Below are 8,062 nucleotides of genomic sequence, written 5' to 3'. Positions count from 1 at the left end.
TGCCTCACCCACAGTGGTTTACCCAATTGTCTTAAGATATCTTGTTCTTTCTGGGATTTTTACGTTTACCCATACTGGAACTCAGCTGTGTTTTCACCCTTATTCTCTACTTACTTGCTACACTTACCATGGTGATGCTCACGGACAACCTGCTTGTTCAATATGTGTTTTTTTGTTTTTGTTTAATTTATTCATTTGAGACAGAGAGATACAGAGAGAGAGAGAGAGGGAGAGAGAGAGAGCATGATCAGGGGAGAGGCAGAGGAAGAGGAAGAAGCAGGCTCCCAGACGAGCCAAGAGCCAGACGTGGGGCTCGATCCCAGGATCCTGGGATCATGGCCTGAGCCGAAGGCAGACGCTTAACCATCTGAGCCACCCAGGCGCCCTCAATATGTGTTTTATGAATTAACTGAGTGAACAGATTTCACACGTTATTTTATATAGTTGCCCTTTTTTTTTTTTAGATTTTATTTATTTATTTGACAGAGAGAGACACAGCGAGAGAGGGAACACAAGCAGGGGAGCGGGAGAGGGAGAAGCAGGCTTCCCGCGGAGCAGGGAGCCCGATGCAGGGCTCGATCCCAGGACCCTGGGATCATGACCTGAGCCGAAGGCAGACGCTTCACGACTGAGCCACCCAGGCGCCCCTATATAGTTCCTTTTAAAGTAAACTGTATTGGGTCAACTGGGTGGCACAGTCTGTTGAGCACCTGACTCTTGATTTCTGCTCAGGTCATGATCTCAGGGTCGTGAGATGGAGCCCTGCATCGGGCTCCACGCTCAGCATGATGTCTGCTTGATATTCTCTCTCTCCCTCTCCCCCCACCCACTGCTCGTGGGTGTGCTCTCTCTCTCAAATAAATAAAATCTTTTAAAATAAATAAATAAAACTGTATTGTGGGATAATTAAAAAAAAAGAGAGAGCATGTGTGTGAGCAAGTGGAGTGGTAGGTAGAGGGAGAGGGACAAGCTGACTCCCCACTGAGCTGGGAGCCCGATGTGGGGCTCGATCCCAGGACCCTGGGATCATGACCTGAGCTGAAGGCAGACACTTAACCAACTGAGCCACCCCGGTGTCCCAGGAAAATTTTAGATATACAGAGAAGTTGCCAAGCTAGTACAGAGTTCCCAGACAACCCTTCACTCAGTCTCCCGTCCCATTCCCATCTTACAGAACTGGGGTCCATTTGTCAAAAGTAAGAACTTCACATTGGTTCGATACCACTAACTACACTCCAGATGTCATTTGATTTTACTATTTTACCATTAGGGGGTTTTTGCTCCTGTTCCAGGATCCAGTCCAGGACACCACCTTGCATTTAGTATACAGTGTTTTTTCTTTTAATATTTCCTCGAAAGAAGAGTTTCTGAAAGAATGGCATGTATCTCAGTTTATATTTCAAGGACAAATGCAACCCTGAGGTGAACTGCCCGCTCTAGGCCACAATGAGAAACCCATGCCTTGCGGTTCTGTTTTCTTTGCTTGTCGTAGTGACGTTGAGGTGTTGTAGCCTGTCACTTGAACGAGTTGCCGACTTTTTTTTTTAAGATTTTATTTATTTAATTATTTTTTTGGTAAAGATTTTATTTATTTATTTGACAGAGAGATAGAGAGAGAGCACGAGTAGGCAGAGTGGCAGGCAGAGGGAGAGGGAGAAGCAGGCTCCCCGCTGAGCAGGGAGCCCAATGCGGGGCTCGATCCCAGGACCCCGGGACCCTGGGACCATGACCTGAGCCGAAGGCAGACGCTTAACCAACTGAGCCACCCAGGTGCCCCAAGATTTTATTTATTTATTTGACAGAGGGAGAGAGCGAGCACACAAGCAGGGGGAGCAGTAGAGGGAGAGGGAAGCAGACTCCCTGCTGAGCAGGGAGCCCGATGCGGGGCTCGATCCCAGGACCCTGGGATCATGACCTGAGCCAAAGGCAGGCAGATGCTTAACCGACTGAGCCACCCAGGCGCCCCGAGTTGCTAACTTTTAAAACAGAGACCAGTTCCTAGAAAAGCCAGATCTAGGACTTCTCTTGAAGAATCCAAAGATCTGGACACCAGCCTTGCTTTGGCATCGAGCCACAATTGTTTACCCCGTGGTCAAGGCTGTCCCCTTTGGGGGGGGGTAGCAGTCTCCCCTCTGCCATGCCCCAGCAGTCTCTATTTTATCCCCATGGAGGTCAAATGTCAAGTGCCCTTTCTCATCAACATTGTGCTTCTGTTTGTCGTTACGCCATGCTCTCACCGCCCATTTCCATCGTCATCCTGGCTCTAGAAGGCGGCTGATTTTCCTTGTCTACCTCTAAGCCTTAGGACCCATTTAAATTAAAGGACAAATAGCTGCCTGGCTCCAATTATCCTGGGCCTGCAGCTTGGGACATGCATGCATCTGGAGAAATTTAATTATCCTCCTAGAGAGGGAGTGTGCTTTTACTGCTGAAGAAAAAAAAAACCCAAACAAAGAGCATATCGAATACGTCTGTATAAATGTTGCCTTAATATGTCTACATTTCGATTTTTGTTTCAGATACTGTTGGTTGGCAATTTTCCTTTCCTTTTGGATTATTTGCAGGTTTAGCTTAACTGAGATTTGCATGTTTAGCTTCACTTCCCAAACAGCAGTTATTTTAGGAATGTGTTGATATTTTAATTGTCTTCTAGAAAAAGGCTTTTATTGAATCATCATTGTTTTGGTAAGAATTTTCATTTTTTATTGGGCATTTTCTCTGACTTGGGAAAATTAAAATATGGCATGTGTGGGTCTCATGGTGAATTCGGCATTGTAGAAGGGAAGGAACCAGAACTTTCTATTTGAGCTTTCTGAAATAGAGCAACTTTCAACAAACCTGTTTTTCTAAAAGTGAAGGAAATATAAGAATGTTTTACCTCTTGGTTATTTTACTGATATGTGTCTTGAGATCATATATTGTTAGTTTTTAAATTTGGGAAAAAGAAAACTCCAAAGAAAGTATCTAATTATCTTGAATTAAAGATCACCATATGCAAATCAAACCTTTAACTGTCTTATTAAGCTAGTATTTCACTACAGTTACATTACAGGTATAAAAATTCAGAAAAAAATACTGGGGAAACTCCTAAAGAGAGAAATAAGGTTTCCCTAGAAGTTTTTCTTTCCATAGCCCCCACGCCTTCTTACAAAGGAGAACAATTTTGAATGCTCCTATTATTAGAATGATGAATAATAACATAGCCAGTCACGTAGTGGTGTCCAGCTTTCTGCTGGAAACAAAATGATAAAACTATACTTATGTATTTGGCTATACTATGTTTATTTATTTGAGACAGAGAGAATGAGAGAGAGAGAGCATGAGAGGGGGGAGGGTCAGAGGGAGAAGCAGACTCCCTGCCAAGCAGGGAGCCCGATGCGGGACTCGATGCGGGACTCGATGCGGGACTCGATCCCGGGACTCCAGGATCATGACCTGAGCCGAAGGCAGTCGCTTAACCAACTGAGCCACCCAGGCGCCCTGGCTATACTATGTATTAAGCCCCTATTACGCATTCTCCAAGCACTGCGCCAAGTGTTTGCGTTTATTATTTCAATTAATCTTCACAAAAGCCAAAGGAGTATGAATTACTATCCCCATTTTACAGATGAATAAACTGAAGAACAGAGAATAAGCCACGTGATAGCACGCAGCAGAGCTGGGGTTTGAACCCAGGTGGATCCGATCTCCCGAGCCTGTCCCCTGAGCTACTGTACATACTGTCCCCACTTACTGCTTAGGCTTTCTGTCCCGTGATTCCTCTGGGTTAAGAAAAAGGAGAGCAAAAGCGTGTTTCTGTCCCCGGCCACCCCTTCCACTTCCGTGAGCAGGAAGCAGGGTCCAGGGGTCTCCTGGTCTCTCGTTTCCCCAGTGCCTGCCTATAACCAGATCGCAAAGGCTCGGAGTTAGAGATGCTTACTTCCAATTCATGTGTTTGTTTATTCTCGTCCCCTTCCTAAAGGGTTTTGGAGCTGCTTGAAGAGAAAAAGCACAGAAATCATAAAGCTGAACATACTAACACAGCTTCAGAAGACCTAGCGGGTTTGGAAGAACTCCATTAGAAAGCCAAGCTAATAGAGAACATTGGAAACCCCAAACGGCTCTGAGCTTCCAGGCAGCCAAGGGAGGCAAAGAAGGCAAAGTAGCGTCTATGATTCCCGGAGCAACCTTGGAGATGGGGGGCACCCCCAGACTCAGGATTTTGCAAGGCAGCTTCTGACATTTACTGAAGATCCGGTTGCAGGGAGAAATGAAAGGACCCCCTGGCCAGAAGCTGAAGCAGCTCAGCACCTCTGTTCTTAATACATCAATTTTAGGAGCCCTCTATTATACACGAGGCCAAGCCATCCAAGCCAGCAAGTGAGGTTCCCCCCTTTCCCTCCCAGAAACTGCTTTGTGATTCCCAGCTGAGAGAGGCTTCCCCTCACAGGTAAACACATTTCAAAGGCCGTTTGAAACACAAAACTGATCCTATTTTTGAGACGAGGTTAAACTTGTACTTGAATATGGGGGGAATCGGTATTTGCTCAGAAGAATAGAGGCAAGATTGACACTGAAGATCGATGAGGAGTCATGGTGTGTGTTCAGGGGAGTAAACAAGATCTTTCTATTAGCTGAGTTTTTCATGTTTAGAGTACAAGGCATGAAGTTCTCTTGAATATGGATGAGCTGGAGCAAGTCTTTTCAGAAACGTTCTCAGAGAAAGTGTTTTTTAGAAAGAGAAAAAAGAGAGAGAGACAGAGATGTTCTACATGTACCTGGAGAAATGACCTGAACCAGCAGGAAGCCATCCCAGGGGAGTACTGGCCTTGAAGTGACAGCCACTGGGTTTGGCTGGGAGGTCTTGCAAAACTGAGCTGGTGGGCCACCAGCTCTCATGTTAGAAACACAAGTCGAGGTGGTCATCTTTCTCCCTTCTGCGATACCTAGCGTCAGAGCAGCCCCACCATGTTGCACAAACAAGGGGCTGTGATTCACATCACCGGCCACGTGGCACAGGCCTCCTGGAGTGGTGCAGTGCACAACCTATGTACCCATACATGGCAGACCCGAGGGAAAGTTCCTCTTTTTGTTTTCTTGTCTGCTGGATGAGCAAGTACAAAAATAAAGAGCCAGTGGCTTGGACAAATAGTTTGATGTGCTTCGCTTTAACCCAAAAAAAGGATTGCCAAGTAGGTGAATATAGAATCGGGTTTTTTAACTAACTAATTTAAGTTATAGAAAAGGAGTCAGTTGTCTTAAGAAATCCTGTGGTGATTTTTTTTTCATAAAGAGAAGAAGCCTTTCACAAAGTAAATAATCATCCCATATAATCAGAAAAATTTGGATTTTCCTGCCTTTGTTTTGCTTTAAATAAAGTATGTTGAAATGAAGGACATTGGTCTGGGATGTGGCCTGGGCTGTGGAATTTTTAAAAGATCCCAGGTGATGCTAATGTCCAGACATGTCAAAACCACTGGGGTAGTCCAGTTCTACCCCCTTCTCTAGACAAACCTCTCCTAGGAGAGATTCGTACTGGATTAGAACACAGACAAGAGCTTAGCCATCAATTCTGTTTTCTTTCACATCCTTGTGTGTTTCATATGCCATATCTTGAAACTTTTGGTTGAACCACATTTCATTTTACGTCAAATAATTTTGAACATCTACTCTGCATTAGGCACTTAAAAAAAAAAAACAACAACAACCCAGCTCATATTTCAGGGATCAGATCATTGTTCGAAAGAGAAGATGTGTTCTTAATTTAGCCACTAGATGGCAGGAATTTGTAAATCAAAGTGAACATACACCCAAAGCCCACGATAAATCAAAGCATTTTTTACTACAAAAACAAATAAATGGCCCCTTGGTGAGGATGGGACAGGCTTAGGCAGTATTTTAAGGGAAGTGCAATTTATCTCTGATGCCTCTAGAGTTCCCTTTCCCCCCCACCTGCTTTGGCTCTGCTCCCATCTGGTACTGACCTGCCCCCACATTGGTGGGTACCCTGCTGGTCCGCTCCTCCTGCTGGGAGCGCCATGTCTCCTGCTGATCAGGAAGGGCTGGGAGAGCCAACCAAGCGGCGGATCATGGCACGTGGATTACGCCAACCCCAGGCCGATGTATGCAAGATGGGGGACAGTGAGTTTTGACTCACTATAGTTGCTTCCGGAGGACAATGCAACTCGTAGAGCTGGGAAGGAAATGTGGGCACACTGCTGCAGGATCCAGGATGCATGCGGACCTGATCTGTGGAGGAAGCCACAGGCCCTTAGGACCCTAGGCAAGCAGGTGTGCTGACTTGGGTGACATACCACTGTAGTTGGGATCAGGACAGTCTCCATGTTTAAACGATGACAGAGAAGCGAAGGAAGGGTAGTTTGATCCATCCCCCACTATTACCTGTCAGTGCTAGCAGGTGAATATGGCTGTTTCTGCTTTAGGTTTTTTTAGCCTCAGATTAGGTAGGCCCTCTCCCTCAGCCTGAGTCCTTGGAGAGACGATGTCCTTTTTATGCCTCAGCTAAAATCTCCACCTGCTAATTTTCAGCCACCAAACTTGTAGATTGAAACTGCTCTTCTATAGCAATGACTCAGTGCTTTTGATAGTCAGGTGGGACAAAAGATGCCTGTAGAACACCCATCTGGGGACACCTGGGTGGCTGAGTCAGTTGAGCATCCAACTCTTGATTTCGGCTTGGGTCATGACCTCAGGGTCCTGGGATCGAGCCCCACAGTGGGCTCTGTGCTCGGTGCCGACTCTGCTTGGGATTCTACCTCTCCCTCGGCCCCTTTCCCTGCTTGTGCTCAATCAATCAATCAATCAATCAATCAAATCTTAAAGAAAAAGAATACCCATCTGACTCATTTCCACTTTCCAATGGAGGAAAGATGTAAGAGATAACAAGGAAATCTTGCTTTATAAGCACTTTTGGCTAATAATGTCATCTTTAGCAATAGGAATGGGGAAGACCACCAAAATCCACCTGCACCTTCCTGGGCCCATGGCCACACACACAAAAAGTTGGAGAAAACGTATGGAGGATGTGATTTGAAAATGTATCTAAAATATTGCTGTCAAGTCAGTCCATCCTATGTTTCCTGATGTTTCAGACATGTGCAAATTTCCCAGTTGCCTTTGCAGTTAGGAGCGGGGGCAGGTGGCTGACTTCTAGCCAGTGGAACTGGAGCAGAAGTGACCTGGAGGGCCACAGCCTCCTCCACGGCCTTCCCCCCTCCCTGCTGGCTTCACTGGTGACCGCAGCGTGCCTGGAAGCCACGTGCTGAAGGTGCTGGAGATGCCATCGGCCTGGGGCGCTGAGTGGCTGTGTGGAGCTGAGCCCCTCCCTTCCCTCTCCCCACCAACCTTGCCCGCTGCCCGCCTCCCATCCCTCTACTCCTGCCCCTTCCGAGTGCTGTGTGAATCAGAAACGGCTTTACAAGAGCCATTACGTGCTGGATCTACCTGCTACCGCAGTTCAGCTTCTAACGAAGCATGTGGATGATTCCTATTCGGAGTCTAGATCTTAGGCACCGTCCACCCTGTTTGGGGAAATTACAGGCCCCCGGTTGGCAAAAGCATACCTTGGGCTGACAAAAATCACTGCCAACAAGCTAGAGGAAGACGTTACAGTGGAACGCAACTGCAAATCACACCCTGGGAGGCACTGATTGTGCATTCTCCGTGTTCTCGAAAAGTTTGGGAATCTCAGTTCCGCGCGAGCTTTAGGGCGCCCGGCCTGCGTTGCAGAATGCTCAATTAGATTGCCCCGCCAACCCTGGTCACGCGCCAGTTTTCGTTCACGAAACCCTACTTTAGTGACTTTTTATGACCCGCCTAGATGGAAAGCCACTTAAAAGCAGCGATAGATGAGGGGAGATAGCAGCGTGGTGGTGGACGTGGGGCTGCGGGGGCGAGGGGGGGGGACCAGGGCCTGGAGAACGCCGCAAGGTCCCCCCACCACCCAGGACCCGGGACCAGCTGTCTCCCCCGCAACCCCGCACACCTGTCTCCCCCCACACCTGTCTCCTCCCTCCTGAACAATGCGCCTGCACGTGATCTCTTCCAGCGCTAACGTTTTAGG

Source organism: Mirounga angustirostris, unplaced genomic scaffold (genome assembly GCF_029215605.1).
Source record: "Mirounga angustirostris isolate CCGP_5_RB_7025 unplaced genomic scaffold, mMirAng1.0.hap1 SCAF_11, whole genome shotgun sequence".
Lineage (NCBI taxonomy): Eukaryota > Metazoa > Chordata > Mammalia > Carnivora > Phocidae > Mirounga > Mirounga angustirostris.
The sequence above is the reverse complement of the archived record's forward strand: the minus strand, read 5'-3'. Positions refer to the sequence as shown.